Source organism: Gopherus evgoodei, chromosome 3, assembly GCF_007399415.2.
Source record: "Gopherus evgoodei ecotype Sinaloan lineage chromosome 3, rGopEvg1_v1.p, whole genome shotgun sequence".
Taxonomy (NCBI): Eukaryota; Metazoa; Chordata; order Testudines; family Testudinidae; genus Gopherus; species Gopherus evgoodei.
The window spans coordinates 106960453-106979241 of record NC_044324.1 but is presented as its reverse complement, the minus strand read 5'-3'; positions in this window follow the sequence as shown (position 1 = coordinate 106979241).

Here is an 18789-nt window from a genome sequence, read left to right as displayed (position 1 = left end):
AAAATCGATTTTAAGCTAGTGTGGACGGAAATCGAATTTAATGGCCTCCGGGAGGTATCCCACAGTGCACCAGTGGCTGCTCTGCACAGCTAAAGGAACTCTACTGCTGGCCAGGTACACAGGAAAAGCCCCGGGAACTTTTAAATTTCATTTCCTGTTTGGCCAGCGTGGATCTCTCAGCAGCACAGGTAACAATGCAGTCTCCTGAGAATAGGAAAAGAGCTCCAGCGTGGAACACACAGGAGTTATTGGATCTGATAGCTGTATGGGGAGAAGAGTCTGTGCTATCAGAACTGCGTTCCAATAGACGAAATGAGAAAACTTTTGAAAAAATTTCTAATGCCATGAGGGAGAGAGGACATAGCAGAGACTCGTTGCAGTGCAGAGTTAAAGTGAAGGAGCTCAGACAAGCGTACCAGAAGATCAAAGCAGCAAAGGGCAGATCCAGATCTGGCCCAAAAACATGCCGCTTCTACGCGGAGCTTAACGCAATTTTAGGTAACTGCTCCACGACAAGCCCCCCCCTTGTCTGTGGATTCAGAGGTGGGGGTAGTAATCTCAGCCACTGCTGATGATTCTGCGGACGGCGAATATGTGGAGGAGGACCCGGAGGAGGACGAGATGGCAGAGACCACACAGCACTCCATTCCCCCCAACAGCCAGGATCTTTTCCTCACCCTGACAGAAGTACCCTCCCAGCCCTCTCAAGTCAGTAGCACAGACAATGAAGCCGTGGAAGCGTCCTCTGGTGAGTGTACTTTTTTAAATGAAAACCATTGCTTAAAAGCAAACATTTTTTAATGATTGATTTGCCATGAGGGCTTGCATGCAGTAGCTGGCATTAAAGTTACTTGAAAAGTCTGTTAACATGTCTGGGGATTGAGCGGAAATCCTCCATGGACATCTCTATGAAGCACTCCTGGAGGTACCCCAATAGCCTTTGCAGAAGGTTTCTGGGCAGGGCAGCCTTATTCCGTCCACCATGGTATGAAACTTTACCACGCCATGCCTGGAGCACGTAATCGGGTATCATTGCATGACAAAGCCTAGCTGCGAATGGCCCCGGGGATTGCTGGCATTCAAGAAGCATGATTTCTTTTTCTCTTTCTGTTATCCTCAGGAGAGTAATATCGTTCATGGTCACCTGTTAAAAATTAATGTACTTTATTAAGGGGACAGAAATGGCCATTCCTTCATTTCTGCTTTCTTGCTCCTTTAATAAAAAACCTTTCCTAGCAGTTAGCCATGTGGGGGATGGTAAAAAGCTGCAAATTCCTATGGGGAGGTGTCTCTACTGGCGCTGAGCTTTTCATTATTTGGGCAGTAGGAATTGTTGCTGCTGATTGCCAATTCAGAGGAGGGAGGCGGTCAAGTGACCTGCCAGTACAGCAGAGATGCAGATTTGGGGGGGGGAGCCATTCACAATTTTCCTCTAGTGCTGAACCTTTCTGATGGCATAATAAAAGAAGCCAGAGTTTTGATTTCTAGCATTTTGGCTGCCAAGCGTGAATGCTACCTGTTGATAGCCGGGGGTACAGGGTAATAAAAGAGGTAGCAAGGTTCACTGCCATTTGACTTACCATGTCCTCCAGCAAGGTTTTTTGTACTCCCCTGACCTGCGTCTGTTGTGTTGATCTCTGACTCCATGGCCGCAAGCACTAAATACTAAAATAATCCTAAGGCAACCTTGTAGTGAAGTTACATGTGCTACGTTCGGTGAATAGTATAGTTCACAGTGAAAGACTGTAACCATTGTTCTGTGAAATGTGTCTCTTATGATGCTTCTATCACTCTTTTCCCCCCCACACGCAGCTGCACATTTCTCCAGTCTCCCTTCTCCTGTCTGAAGGATAGGTCAGATAAGGAGGCTGAGGAAGAAGAGGACACGGGAGGAGATGTTCACAGAAATAATGGCAGTAACCCGCAGTGAAAGAGCTCATCTGGGGGAGTGGAAACATGTGGTCACAAAGTACAGGGACGCTGCCAGTGAACGTGAGGACAGGAGGGACCAACGTGAGGACAGGAGGGACGCTAAAAATGACATGTGGCGGCAGGAAGATCAGCGGTGGCGGGCAGCAACGCTGGAGCTTCTTGGCGATCAGACTGACCTCCTCCGAAGTCTGGTGGAAGAGCTGCGGGGTCACAGAGTGCCACTCCAGCCCATGTTTAACCTCCCTCAGTACTCACCATGTCCCATACCTTCCACACCCAGGCATGTAAGAACGTGTGGGGGAAGGCTTTCTGCACCTGCCCACTCCACCCCTGTGGACAGTCCAACCAAAAGGTTGTCATTACATTGAAATGCCCTTAATGTCATTTTTCTTCCCTCCTATACTCCTCCCAAACCACTCCTGGGGTACCTTTTCATTTCTTTTATTCTTAGGACATGCTATTCAAAGGCAGTGGGAGGGTGGGTTGGTAACGATAGTAAGCAAGATGTTCTGGAAGGGTGGAGGGAAGCCTGCTTGCAGCAGCAGGAGTCAATGCATGGGGGGGGGGTTAATCAAGGGGAAAGAAACACAGCAGTCACACCGTACCCTGTCCCATGATGAAACTCGTTCTCAGGGCTTCCTTAATTGCCTTTGTCTTCCCTTAATCCCTCCCTCCCTCTACTATCCTCCCCCAAAAACCCCTACTGATCTATTTTTAATCACAGGCTTGTATAAGCAGGAGGGAGGGTGGGTTGGTTACAGGGATTGACTTTTAATAAAGAATACAATGTTTTCTACAGATAGTAGCTTTATTTTCCATAAGCAAGCAGTTCTGGAAGGGTGCAGTGAAGCTACCTTGTAGCAGCAGGAGACAATACATGGGGGGGGGTTTAATTAAGGGGAAAGAAACACAGCAGTCACACCGTACCCTGGCCCATGATGAAACTCATTTTCAGGGCTTCTCTGATGCGTACTGCTTCCTGGTGTGATCTTCTAATTGCCCTGGTGTCTGGCTGCGCATAATCAGCGGCCAGGTGATTTGCCTCAGCCTCCCACCCCGCTATAAAGGTCTCCCTCTTACTCTCACAGAGATTGTGGAGCACACAGCAAGCAGCAATAACATAGGGGATATTGGTTTGGCTGAGGTCTGAGCGAGTAAGTAATGTCCTCCAGCGACCTTTCAAACGGCCAAATGCACATTCTACCACCATTCTGCACTTGCTCAGCCTGTAGTTAAACAACTCCTGACCACTGTCCAGGCTGCCTGTGTATGGCTTCATTAGCCAGGGCATCAAGGGGTAGGCTGGGTCCCCCAGGATAACTATAGGCATTTCAACATCTCCAACTGTAATTCTCTGGTCTGGGAAGTAAGTCCCTTGCTGCAGCCGTTTAAACAGAGTAGTGCTTCTGAAGACACGAGCGTCATGAACCCTTCCTGGCCATCCCACGTGGATGTTGGTGAAACGTCCCTTGTGATCCACCAGTGCTTGCAGCACCATTGAAAAGTACCCCTTGCGGTTTATGTACTGGGCGCCCTGGTGCTCCAGTGCCAAGATAGGGATATGGGTTCCATCAATGGCCCCCCCACAGTTAGGAAATCCCATTGCAGCAAAGCCATCCACTATGACCTGCACGTTTCCCAGAGTCACAACCTTTCGTAGCAGCAGCTTAATGATTGCTTTGGCTACTTCCAGCACAGCAGCCCCCAAGGTAGATTTGCCCATTCCAAATTGATTCCCGACTGACCGGTAGCTGTCTGGTGTTGCAAGCTTCCAGAGGGCTATTGCCACTCGCTTCTCCACTGTGAGGGCTGCTCTCATCCTGGTATTATGGCGTTTCAGGACAGGGGAAAGCAAGTCACAAAGTTCAAAGAAAGAGCTCTTATGCATGCAAAAGTTCCGCAGCCACTGCGAATCGTCCCACACCTGCAAGACTATGCGGTCCCACCAGTCTGTGCTTGTTTCCCGGGCCCAAAATTGGCGAGGAACGGGTAGAACCTCCCCCATTACCATCAGGAGCTCCAAAGCGCGGGGGCCCACAGTTTCGGAGAACTTGTTCTCCAAGTCCTCATCACTCTCTTCGCCGCGCAGCAGCATGCTCTCCTGCATTTCTGGCTCATGGTTCAGCATAGACAGCACGAGAATGCGTGAACTGTTTACAACATCCGCGATCAAGGTAAAGATCTGACCAGGATCCATGTTTGCTGCAAAATGGCGTTTGCTCACTGCAACCAGTAAAAAGCGTGAAAATGCTGTCTGCTGCTTTCAGGAAGGGAGGGGGTGAGGCTGTACCCAGAACCACCCACAACAGTGATTTTTGCCCCATCAGGCACTGGAGTAGTAACCCATAATTCCAAGGGTCAGGGAACACTGCAGGAACTGTGGGATAGGTACCCAGAGTGCAACACTCCTGAAATCGATGGACGCCAGGGAACATGGACGCACACCACCGACGTAAGGTGCCCTAGTGTGGACGCGTAAAATCGATTTTATAAATCCTGTATTATAAAATCGATTTTAATAACATCGATTTTAAGCTGTAGTGTGGACGTGGGCTAACAGTTCACAACTGGTCCAAATTGGGCCCACAGTTCAATATTCACCCATAGCTGTAAACTGAGTGCACCTTTTTGTGTGCGTTTTGCCTACACACTTTCACAGGTCACCAGTTTTCTCTGTTTATATAGGCCTAACCCTTTCTTTGCACTTCGGTGTTTACATACTCAGATTACTTTTATGTCATGACTTACAAGGCTGCTTATTCCTCAGAGCAGTGTTTCCTCTTCTTGTTTAAAAACTGTTGAGTGCCTTCTTGTATTTATGAGTGAACCTATCCACAGTTCAAGCAGAACAGCAGAGTTTATCACATGTCCTATTTATTACATGTCCTGGAGAATTTTATTTAACAAAATATTTGGAATTTGGGCATGCCATTATTTAGGAATCGGAGGGCTGTAAACTTATGCACAAAAGTCCAATTCTTACAATGATTCAGACCGAGAGTTATCTGTTTCCCTAGAGCTACCCTCACTGACTGAAAGACACTATTTCAGCTGCAAAAATTATCAGCCATGAGGTCATGAATAAAGCTGGTCAGTTTCAGCCGTCACTTTTAAGAGGCTAGTGCTTACTGATAAAGCTAAACGATAGAAGATACTCTTGTTTTTTGTAAGTAGCTGAGTTACAGTTTAAAGGATTTTGATTATGCTTTCTTTGAAATTTCTGGACCAGTTTTTCAGTCAACCTTTTCCATCAAGCTGGCCTGAGGAGCCAAGGGCTATGACCATGTCCCAGCCAAAGAACAAGTAAGAATTTAGATTAGAATATAGCTGGTATAGCTTAGCTTGGAGAAAACCTTCCAGGCAAGCAGGCTCTTTTCTTAAGAAAAAAGCTCTTTAAGTTTTTGAGCTACAGAGAGTTTAATTAACATCAGTAAAAAATTCTAGTAAGTATTAAGGCAGCAAGAAATGATAAATGTATCACATCTTGAAAAGCATTCCATTATGTTCCCTGTTCTATGGAAGTTCATGCACCAGACTCGTCATCACAGTGCCTATTTGAATGAGGGGATGTGTCAATTAATAGGAGCACCATACATAATATGAGATGGGGCCAATTTAGCTGACCTCTAAAAGCAAAGGCCAACTTTTTTAAATGCAAGTGCTAAAATTGGATTGTCCCTAAATAAAAGTGGCCTGATTTCCAGAAGTTCTGAGTATCCAAAACTGCCATTGACTGTAGTGCGAGTTGCAGGTTTTCATCCATAGTTAAGTGATCTGATGAGCAGCTACAACACTCTCCAAAATCAAAGGGAGGTTGTGCAGGGATGCAGGAAGCTGTCTGTGTCACACTCTTTCCTCCTCGCCCCCACAACACACACAATTTCACATTCACACAGTACCAGACAATCTGTCCATGTACGTCGAGAAGAATTCAAAATCCTGGATCCACACACCCATGTGCTATGGGAAAATTTAGAACTGGACCCAAACTTTACAAGTCAGGGTCATGTCTATTATAAGCCAGGCAGGAAGAAAGCTATATTGTCATGACTAAAGCACATGGCTAATTAGTTTAAAATCAGCTGTCTAATTCAGGAGCCTTAGAATATATGTATCTTTTCTCAAAAATGAAGTGAAAGACTTTTCTGCAATTTTAGTTACACTTTGAAGTTCCAAAGTATTGGCTTACTCAGAAGCAGGGAATTAGTCTGGCCTCATCTCTTCATTTAATGTTCTTCCTTTGCAAGAGTTTTAGGATATTTCCTTTCTGAGTGAGAATTTTATGAATCTCATATGCTTTATCAATGGCTTTTTCTTTCCTGTTTTTAGCTCTTATGAAACCAGTAACAGAACTAGACTTCTCCAAATACTGCTCCAAATGGAAAAAAATACTTTAAAGTGTTCTTTATTGCAAAATATCTAAAGTGACAGAAAAAAAGGGGAAAACTATAAAAAGCTGCTGGAGAAATCTGCTTCAGCATTTTTATAATTTGATTATATTATGCCTCCTGATCGTTGCTGAGCTAAAAGTACCATTTTATTTATTCAAATGACAAAATTACTCTCATCTGTGCGCGTGAATCCGGGTCATTAATCTGGGTCACAACTATTTCCTTCAGTTAAATCCCATGTCCACAAGGCTTTGTGTCACAGGGATCTTTCATCTGTTTAAGAAGTGCTGGATAGGACACTCTCTGAAATACATTAACACACTTCAAAGTAGTTACTGAAGAGTGGCACAAATGATCCTTTCAGAACCAGAGCTCTCTCTACAGTAACGGTTTTCAAACTGTGGCCTGCTTGGGGACGACCAGTGGCCCTCGGAACCTTTCTTGGTGGTCTACAGAATGAATCATACCAGGAACAGTGTAGCTAGAGACTGGAAATTGGTCTATGTCGGGATCTCTTATGAATTGGTCTGCAGAAGGATGCTGATCTAGACTGACTGTACTACAGCGTTCTCGGCTGTTGCCATTGCAGAAGTCAAACTCAAATCTCTTCCATGGCAATGAAGACTGCTAACACGACGGCCACTTAACAGACCCATACAGAAGCCTTTTGGCAACCTGTTTGGACTTTTAGAATATAGAACCACTTAGGTCTCTTCTTCTCTCTCTACTTTACACACGTGTAGCCAGAGAAATTATACAAACAAAGCATTTTACTGGGATTAAAGAAGCCTGAATCCCATGACCACTTCCTCAGATCCCCAATGTTATAACTTCTCCCCTCTTCTCTCCCTCCGCTCCAAACTCTTTGGTGTTCACTGCAGGCCAGTTGGTCTGTCTTCTGAACAATCCATTATTGTACAGTAAACAAGATGAAGGAAGAGCTTGATATAAAACTGACACTGGGATGACCTGCAAATGCATGACTTGATTGGCATATTTGTGGCACACATTGCAGGGGCTTGGTTTGGTTCACAGCTCTCACCAGGTTTTATGCTCAGATATATAATCTCATGAGGTGAAAATGGAAAGCAGCCCCAGAACATTTGGCTATTGCTGGGAAAGAAGGCAAATTAAATATTTGAAAGACAGTGTGGTGTGGGGGAGTATGTCATGGAGGCTCAGAGTTCCATCAGGTGTCTAGCCAGCTTGCACAGCCTTTGTGTCCACATTGTCTGCCTGTTGGATGGAGCTAAAAGACAGAAGAATGACAGTCTGGGGTAAAGAAAGAAAGACAGTAATTATGGGACGTATGTGATTAGCATGGTAGCCAGAGAAATTAAATCACTAGTCCCAGGAATCTTCCCTTCTGTAAGATACCTGTGGTGGAAGAGAAAAGCCCCTTACCACAGAGTTCAGTTGGAATCCACTCCCTGCTAGTTTAGTTTGATTGCTTTTCTGGATACCTACTGTGGGAGTTCAGCTCCTTGACCTGCCTTTCTATAGAACTATATTGTCCTACCATGAAGAAAGGCAGATTAAGAATTTGCAGGGATCCTTCCATCATTAGGCTCTGACAGGAGTGCTTGGAGAGTTAATTTTTCATGGCTTAAATTGCCTCAGGCCAAGATTCTTATCAAAATGGTTTGGTTTAATGTAAAGTACAGACTTTTATTTCATTTTAGCTCCATAAAACCTTCTCCCCCTCCCTCTGCCCCCGCCACTCGGCACAATCTTCCCTTTGAACAGTAAGTTCCTGAGCTACTTTCCTTTGAGTAAGGTATACATTTGGGTTCAGGTTTATTATTTCTGAGTAAATCACTTCAGTTCAGAAGTTTGTAATTATTTTCAGGGAGGTAAAATGGTTTATAACAGCTCAAAAGTCTGAAAAATTCCTAGCAATAATTAATTAGACCATGTAGTCATTGTTTAATTTGTGCACCACTTTTATAGCTGCAGACTTACAGGATCGGTTCCAAAAACTCGTCCTTATGGTGATCTTATAGTTCTTGTCAGGATAGGAATTTAAAGGAATTAAACCCCATGTAGCTTTTAGCTGGCATTTGTATGATCCATTTTGGGGTAAGATATTCTCTGTTCCTGTCAGGGTAGCACTGCTCCCCCCCTTTAACTCTCAGATACCCTAAAGTTCTCACCTTATGGAAACCACTCTTCTGGTCGAGTCTGTCATTTTTAGATATAACAGAAGTCACTATGCAGTGGCATAAGAAAGTTCTTCTGTCCTTATCCTCAGGAGTAGAAGGCTGCCTCTCTAAAGCTCTCAATCTTGCAATTGAAAGACTAGGATCTGGAATCATGATCATCTGATGTATACTAGTGACCACTGAGTCATTAGACCAGTCCAATATCTCCATTTTAGATATGGTTACTTCAGTATCTGCACTATTCCCTTGCACCTCTCTGTAACAGTGAGGTGCATGTAGATGGGCTAGCCTCCTGCTGGTCATCCTCAGGAATTAGCTCATTCCAGCATCCAGAGCACCCTCTGCAGGCCGGTGATCCACCTGTCCTCTTGGCCCCCCTGTCCCTCCCTGGACCCCAGTGCCCCTTTCACTGGGTCTCCCCCTCCCAGGGGAACCCCCACCCCACTGTCCCCTGCAACCCCCAGTACCTCTTGGCCTTACCCCCCTAGGCCACAGCCTGGGGCTTTCCAGGCAAGAACTCCCCAGCTCCTCTGCCTTTCCCCAGCCCTGCTCCACTCTAAGTACCTTGTCTCTAGCTTCTAAGCAGCCAGGCCCTTCTCCTTCTACAGGAAGAGGAAGAGTGGCTGGGCTTCTGGCTCACTGCCTCTTATAGAGGCCAGCTGGGCCTGATTGGGACCTGGCCACAGCTGGGCCTGCTTTCTCCCAATCAGCCCAGGCTTCTTGCCCCAGCTACAGCCCTCTCCCAGGCTGTTTTAAGACCCGAAGGGCAGGAGCAGGTAATCACCCCACTACAGTGCAATACTTGACCCGGATACCCAATAGGTACAGTGCAATACTTGAATACTGTTATTTATTTACTGCACATACTCAGTTATTTAAGAGGAAATTGGTAAATTTTAAGTGCTACCACTCTATCCTCATTCACAAACAGCCCACCGGACCTTCATTCTCTTCAATATTCCCCATCCCTCAACAAAAAAAAAAAATTTAAACCACCTCCGCAAATCACTTGTTAATAGAACTTTAAAATTAAAAAAAAAAAAGTCTTACTGTTTTCTTTCATGGAATTATACGGCTGGAAGTGACCCTGAGACATCATTTAGTCCAGTCCCTGCACTGAGGTAGGACCAAGGAAAACTAGACCAGCCCTGACAGGTGTTTGCCTAACTTGTTTATAAAAACCTCCAATTCCAATAACAGAGATTGCACAACCTCCCTTGGTAACCTATTCCAGTTAAATATCTTAACAATAATTAAAAAGTTTTTCTTAATATCAAATCTAAATGTCCCTTGCTGCAGATTAAACCTATTGCTTCTTGGCCTACCTTCAGTGGACACAGAGAACAATTGATCACCATTCTCTTAACACTCCTTAATAGATCTGAAGACTTAAACCCCCCAGTCTTCTTTTCTCAAGACTAAACCTTTCATCATTTTGTGTTGCTCTCCTATGGACTCTCCCCAATTAGTCAACATCCTCCTTAAAGTGTAGCACCAAGCACTGGACACAATACTCCAGCTAAGGCCTCACCAATGCCAAAGAGAGTGGGACAATTACCTCTTGTGTCTTACATTGTATACTCCAATTAATATATCCGAGAATTACATTAACATTTTTTTTGCAGCTGCCTCACACTGTTGCCTCATATTTAATTTGTGATCCACTATAACCTTCAGATCCTTTTCCGCAGTACTACCACCTCACCACTTACTCCCCATTTTGTAATTGCGCATTTGATTTTTCCCTCTTAAGTGTAATACACTTTGCACTTGTCTTTACTGAATACCATCTTGTTGATTTCTGATCAGTTCTCTATTTTGTCAAGGTCATTTTTTAATTCTAATCCTGTCCTCCAAAGTGCTTGCAGCCCCTCTGAGCTTTGTATCATCCACAAATTTTATAAGCATACTCGCCGCTCCCTTATCCAAGACATTAATTAAAACATTCAATACTACTGAACCTAGAACAGACCCTAGCAGGATTCCACTTTGGGAATTTTCTAAATGAAACATTTTTATTTTCCAGTTCAAAATGACTTTTCATTTAAAAATTTCCTTCAAATTTACTTAATCTTTTTTAAAGCTCAGAATTGAAGTAAAACATTTCATTTGATCCAGAACAAATGTTGTATTTTATTTTTTTTGAAATTGCCAGTGAATTGAAAACTTCATTATTTGTACAGTTGTTGGACAACTCAACAGCAGCTACATCAAGACCAGGCACTTGTGACTATTTATATCACTTAGTGACTTTAATGAAAGTTTGTCTTTAAATACCAGGTAAATAAAAATAGGATAAAAGCACCAACCCAGCATGTGATTTTTGCTTTAGTGCTTGTTGGTTGTTCTGTACCCAGTACATTGGGACCTGGCTCTCAAATCAAAGTGAAGCCCCAATCCAGCAAACATTAACCACATGATTGACCTAAACAGAAGTACTTGCTTGAGTAAAATAAGGTACCTATATATAAGTGTTAGCAGGATTGGGTCCTGGGTGATTAGAATCACTAATTAAATCCTTTGGGTGAAATTCTGGCCCTCCTGAAGATAATGGGAGTGTTGCCATAACAAACAATGGATGGCTGTACAAAACCTCTGTGTGACAAAGTTAGTATGAGAAATGTACTTTCCAGAGTTGAAGTCCATTACATCTCTTTTGCCAGCATTTATCACAGTTATCTATTACCTGTTATGCCTAACCTGTCAATCAAACATATAAAAAGTAAGCCTGTAGAATTCAATAACCTAGGATATCAGAGTCAAATATTGTAGCTGGATAGTGTTTACTTTGTGGGAATTACCCTCTTTTCAAACCTCAGAGATCTCTCTGTGTTGTTAGCTAACCAAATGCTGTGTACTAACAATGTGCCAGCATTCTCTCCATATTAGAAGAAAAATAGTTGAGGCAACATATTTGATGGATTTATTTAGGGATTTTGTATGCATATGGAAGCCATTTGTTTCTCTTCTGCAAAGAGTTTTTGATTGTTCAGTATCAACATTAAGTAGACAAAGCAGCTACAATGGGCCCAGTTATGTAGAGCACAGTTAAACCAAACATAATCTGAAAGCAGGTTAAGCATATCCTATGCCCATTACGAGAATGAATGAAGGCAGTGCGGGTTGTGGGGGGGAGGAAGGAATTAACTGATGACAGGCATCTGGATTTCTCTAACAACATTCTAGTGCAAACTATATTTGAACTGTTGAATAAATTCCTATTCTGTCCATCTGCACACAGAAAGACCGAAGAGATAGGCACATTTAAAAAAGGAAGTTTCAGAGTATCAGCAAATTAAGGCCAAAAGGTCCATTTCAAAGTTAATCACACAATAACTTTCCAAAGAAGAGCTCAAGCATCTCATATACCTTCCATTGATTAGAGCAGAGCAAGTGTGTAGCACTAATGATTCCTAGGTCTAATATAGCACTTTTCATCAGTAGATCTCAAAGCACTTTACCAGGGAGGTATCATTAGCCCCATTTTACAGATTGGGAAACTGAGGCACTGAGTGGTGATATGACACTTGTGCAAGATCACTCAGCAAATCAATGGCAGAGCCCAGATGAGAAACCAGATCTTGAGTTCCAGTCACGTGCTCTATCCATTGGGCAACATTGCCTCCCAACATGTAAATTTATTCACTGAATTTATTTCTTATATTCTAGAATGCCACTGACTAGTTTGCAACTTTCTAGATTCCTAATGTGAGTTCACAGAAAGCACATTTCAAATTCACTGTACTATTTTATGTTTAAGCTTAAAATTAATTTTTCTAAAAATATATTTTTACCATTAAACTCAAAAGCAAATGTCTTTAAATATTAAATATTCAAACTAATATTCACAGAGAGCCTTTTGCACCATTTGCTCAGCTCTAAACTCTTTATTTTAAGCTGCTGTTTCCTTTATTAGAATCACAGGTGACCAAATATAATCAACATATCTCATAATATTTCCTCAAGCTTCTCTCCTGAGATTTCACTTGAAACAATTTGGCTACTTTGGATTGGCTACCAGAAGTACATAAACCAAAGTATTTGAAAGTGCCTGATTTATGAAATTTCAAACGAATTTTGCAAACACAAATGCACAGATAAGATTTGAACAAACAGTTAACTTTAAGGTATTTAGCCAAATAGCCAAACCAAGCTTTTTGAAGTTTGGGTATCATGAACAACTAGAAACAAGATAAAGAGCAATTTTTCAGGTTGCAGTTCACCTTCTCACTGAAAAACCAGGGATGGTTCAGAGCAGAGTTTCAGTTTAGAAATAATAAGCATGAACGTTTTGTCTATCACTTACTAAATTAAAGGCTACAAAATAGTTTCTATCTTAGGCCAAAATTCAGTTTGCAGCTGAATTTGCTCAGGATATTGAAAAATTCATATCAGAGCCATACAAATGAGTAACTTTTCTGGAAAAATATACTGATCTTCCAGCTGCTCAAGCATCCCATTCATCCCACAAGCATTCCAGGAGGGAGGGGGAGGGGGAAAGCGACTTCACAGGTATTCAAAGAGGAAGAGGAGACAAAAGGGGGCAGGGGGGCGAAGGTGAAACAGACCTTTTGAACATACAGATTATACAGAGCATACAGATCACTGCTGCTCCTACAACAGACCTTGCAAGTGAGGGTCTCTCCAGAGTTGCTTGAATTGACACTTTTGAGCTAAGTTTTTGAATGGGTTTGTAATTAATGCCCATATGTCTTGTTTTAACTCTCTCACCTGCGCTTGCTTGGCATTAAATAGTCACCTTTCACTTAAGGGCTGGAGTCTGAACCTTTCATTTCCCCCTAACCTGGAACATCTCCACTGCCGTACATGGGCTTGCCAAAGTATACACTGCTACTTTATGTGCCCTAAAATCTTTCAATAGCACTAAACTTGGGAAAACACAGCAACAATATAACAATATACTTCTACAAATAATAAATACAACTCCCCTCCTGACAGTAACTTCAGTAACAGTCCTTTAATTCAACTCCTCACCCGCTTGTGTGAACATGCAGTAAACCAGGTCTCTCAACAGTCACTTTCTCCCTCCCCCTTCCACTACACCCCACTCACCATTCATTGTCTGTTCTTAGTGAAGTCGAGTCCAGGAGTACACTCAGACAAGTCCATCTTCTGCACCTAGGGTAAGTGCTGCCTGGTCTGACCCTGAGGCTCTACCATGTAACCCAGCTAGAGTGATTTCAGCTTGGTTAGTGCTGGTTTGGGGGAACAAGAGAGGGAGGCTTCACCTTGCTGGTACCATTTTGTAAAGTCTTCAGTAGATAGGGACTAATAGCACATAGGATTCTTGAGCAGAGTCCCTACTACCCAGCACAAGCTCCTTGCCAGAAAGTCAGAGTCCCTTTTTCTTATGTGGCCATGTTCCACTACCCAGCAGTGCAGACCCAAAGTTTGCTTATGGTGACCCCTCACCCACAGCATATTAAGTGCAGTTCCTTTGCCTTTAAGTCACACAGTAAAGATAATAACATTTCATTACCCCTATGCATAAAACAATGAATTTTAGCCAAAAATGGCCCAAAAGTTCAAACAGAAATGGAAGGTAATGATGCATGCAAGGCCTGGCTCATTCTATTGCCTGGCCTGCCCACCAATAGATGGCAGCAGAGAGATCCTTCCCCTGTGAGCTTCTGTCTTTTTGGAGTTAAGAAGCAGCTCTGGGCTGCTCTTTCTCTTGTTCACCAATGGGAACGGTGAACTTCCTTCCCTATAGCTTCACTGCTACAGTGTTTACATAGTAATACTTTGTTCTTTGATAGTACCTCTTGAGGATCTCCAATCACTACAAAAACGCTAATGAATTTGGCCTCACACCACTCTTGTGAGGAAGGTGAATATTATTCCTACAGATGAGAAAACTGAGGCACAGGATGTTAATGCCTATATTTTACAAAATGTCAATTAATTTGGGGTGCCCAGGATTGAGACACCCTGGGCTGTGTTTTCAGAAGTACCCACAAGTACAACTGAAGTCAATAAGAGTTGCAATTCCTGAGCACTTCTTGGCTTCATTTTTGGATTTCTTAAGATGGGCACCCACAAACTGAGACCCACAAACTTAGGTAATTCAAAATCTGGGCCTATCTGGGAAAAGAACTCAGATTTCCTGACTTCCGGTCCTATGCCTTGCCCTTGAAAGAAAAACTTGAAAGCAGAGGAGCATTCTACCTTCTCTTTACAAATAAATATTACAATGATTTTTTAAAAGATGTGATTTTGCTTTATTAAAATTAGCACTTGAATGAGTGGAAATGTCTGTCTAACCCTGCATCTAGCAAAACTGCCAACCTGGGGCACTTCTCTCACCAATAATCTGCATGCACAGTGGGAGGCAAATGGTGGTCATAAGAAAACTGCCTGATTGTCCAAGACAATTCAAACTATGTATTAAGGGATTGTGCAACTTGAGAGAAAACATCAGTACATTTCCCATGAGGTTGTTTCTAAAAAGGGGATGATGGAAGGGTGGGAAACAGTGGAGCCTGGAAGATGCCCTACAAATTATAGTGTTTTCATGTAACATGCTGAAGATTATATGGCATAGAAGGAAAACGTGAGGAACTGAATAGACAAATATAACCCATTGCTTTCAAAAATATGCCAGGACATGGATTCCCCCGCCCCCCTTCTCAGTGTTAAATCTGGAATTTGTATCAGATAGTGTCCCTTACTGCTTAGAAGAGGAAATAGCCATTCCACCCCTACCCAATCCATCAGGTCTTGCGAGCATTCTGTGAGCACAAACATATCTGAGGTTTAATACAGACAATGAGTGTACAGAAAAGACACAAAGGCCTGTACTAGGGAAAGCTCAAAGTGGTGCAGTCAGCTACTCAGACTCTTCTAATCAGCATAAAGTAGTTTAGGGATTGTCCCAACTACAGGAACAGCAGTGAATGGCTAAAGGAGACATTGTACAGAGCAGATTGCCTTTCTGTTCTTACATCTTCCATCCGAGATTACTTTCAAAGCTATTTGGAGTGAAAGGGAAATTTTGTCATGTATTGCATGTACACGTGCCACTAGTCTCTGGTCATAATCATGTCTCTCTAGCTTCACAGAAAATATGTGCATAGGCAAGACAGAAAATATCTGTCTTTCCTGTCTGCATGAGTTCAGAGAAGCATGTATTTGTTTGAAGTTCACCAATTATTTGTATAAAGTTTGACTACTTCTGAGAAGGGAAACAGAAGAAATCTCATAAAGCGCTGGTGTTTAATATGAACTCCTCTTATTCCAGCTATAAAGATGGACATAAGTCAGACAGGACCTTATGATTCCTCACACATGCATCCACATTATGCTTATGTTGTTATGATGATATTATTTGGTGGTGGTAACAGATAACTAGTAATGTGCTGGGTGCTCTCCCTATACACAGTCCCTGACCTGAGGAACTCATAATCAAAGGACAACAAATGAAGGGTGGGGGAGAGGTATAAAAACATACATTCGATCAATATTCTGCATTAGCATTGCTCTATACACATAAACTACTGAAATCCCTGACTGCCCCTCAGTGTAGCCACCAGTCATTGGCTAGTTTCCTGTAGTTATCATGGGAGAAGGGCAATTTAAAGGAGAACATAGTGCAGCTATTCAGCAAGGGCATTCTATCCATACAAGCATATGTGGGAGAGCTGGACAAGTGGTAGTGGTTGGCATTGCTGGCTATGGGGCTGGATATAGCAACATGGCCAAGTAGGCCCAGATTTCTGCAAAGACTTATACAAGTGCTTAATTTTACACACTGGGAATTGTTCCCCTGATGTCACCAGGACTACTTTCAGTAAGTAAAGTTAAACATATATGTAAGTCTTTGCAGGATTAGGGCCTTGGTAGAGTTTATGTTGCTGTTTGATTTATTATGAACTCATTTCTTTTTTTTTATTCGTCATACCGTAGCATCTAGGAGCCCTAGCCATGGACCGGAACCCCATTGTGCTAGGTTCTGTACTAACACAGAACAAGAAGAAGGTCTCTGCTTTTAAGAGGGACTTGAATGAAGAAAATGCCCAGCCAGCTTGGAAAACTAGGATTGCAAATTATGTAAAACACTATCATTCAGAGTCTCGCTTTAATCTATCAGAGAAAAGCATAGCAAGCACGACCAGCTGGAAGCTGAAGCCAGACAAATTCAAACCATCAATAAAGCACAAATGTTTAATAGTGACGGTAACTGGCCATTGAACAAACTACCAAAAAAAGTAGTGGATTCTCCATCTCTTGATGTCTTCTCATCAAGACTGGACAGTTTTCTGGAATGTATACATTAGCCAAATATAAGTGATGCTTTTGTCAAACACAAGTTATTGGGCTCAATACTGAGGTCGTTGGGTGAAATGTAATACTCTGTGATATATTGGAAGTCAGACTAGATAATCCTTTTTAGCCTTAAAATCTATCAAGTTCTGTGGTATTCTGGCCACACTAGTTACTATAGTAAAAATATACTAACCATTCAGATGTTGAAAGCAAACTACAATTAAAGCACATATTCTGTCAACTACACTATAATGTCTACATCATTTCCATTAAAAACTTGTCATATTTGTAGTCTAGCAGCACTTTGTTTCTTTGTTTATAAGAATGGTATTCGAATTTTGTTCCAGCAGGGCACTTTAGAGCTGTGAGGAACCTGAAAGTTTCAATTTACTCTGCTTTATGTAAATTACTATCGTCCGTCTCTGTCATTATGGGTTTCCTTCCATCCCAGTCTCTAGAACTTCACTCTGATTATTGCTGCTCAGGAAATGATTTTTCCCCACATGAAAAAAATCTCAATAAAATTTCAATGTGAGCATTCTTCATTCTCATAAAAAAAATGTTGGTACATTGTCAAAACTCCTCTCCAAAAACATTTTGGTTCTCAGGTTTTCATTTAAAAAAAAAATTGACATGGTTTTTGACCAGCTCTAGTTTTCAGTTCTGTATTTGAATGAATTTAGAATCTCTAATCAAAACTCAGTATACTGAAACCAAGGAGTTTCTTTCACACACAACCATAAATTTGCCCTGGTTCATTCCAGCCAGAACATAGGCCAACTTGAAAGCTTAGAGAACTGTTTTGAGAAATAAGGACTGGGATTCTACTTTGAAGCAAAACAGACAGTGAATTTCACCTAGTGGCAGATGTAGTTGTGAACAATTCACAAAACTCTAATCGGTAAACACAGGTGACATCCCAAAGAGGTGCCACATTAGTAGCTTGCTTAGTAATTATACCCTTTTGCCCAAAATTTGCATCTCCCAGAAAGATCTCTCTCTCTTTCTCTCTCTGAAGCTAAAGTTTCACAATAATTCAAATCATGTGTGAAAAAGTATCCCTTGGATCTTCTGGTCTCAAGTTTTCTTTGGACTAGCCTGTTAATTCTGTCTAATCACCTCTGATTCATAATCTAGGGTGGCATTTACAGATTTCTATGAGTAAACATGAAGATTTTATTAGTCTTGTCTCATAAACACTCAGTAGCTTTAAATAAAACTGTTACATTATCTAGCCCCATAAACTCCCTGTTTTTCTACATAGATGAGAAACTGTTAGTAGAATTTAATCAAAGTAGGGATTATATCTGAATAACCTGTACATCTTTAAAAGCTCATGATTATATTGTGTAGCATGTGTAAGGACGAAGGTTAGCAACAGCATCCTGCTCTTTATAAGATGTGCATTTCTTTTAAAAGAAACTCACTGAGATAAAGGAATTAGTGTACGATATCAGAGTAATATACATCTACATGCACATGCAGTTAGCAGGAGTGGATGAGCTAACCACTTTTTTCCACTTCTAATGACCAAGATCCTATCAAAGTAATAGTAAATGATGCCTTAACAAAATGTTGACCCCAACACTATTGCAGTATCACACTGGTCATAATTAGAAATGTTCTTTTTCTAATTTTATAAAAATTGAAATAATCAACTGAAATCCTCGTAGCATTATATCTATATAATCCCAATAAAACAAAGTGTTAAATGGATTAAAAACTGGCTGACAGATCTTAAAAAATAGTGGTCAGTGCGGAATCATCATCAAATGGAGGTGTATCTAGTGGAGTTCTGCAGGGATCACTTCTAGGCCTCATGCTATTCAACATTTTCATCAGTGCTATGAAAGTAAATATAAAATCACTGCTGATAAAATCTGCAAATGGCACAGATTGTCAGAGTGGTAAATAATGATGAGACCAGGACAGTCAGACAGAGCGATATGGATCACTTGATAACCTGGGCCCACTCAAACAAAATGTGCTTTAATACAGCAAAATGTAAAATTATACCT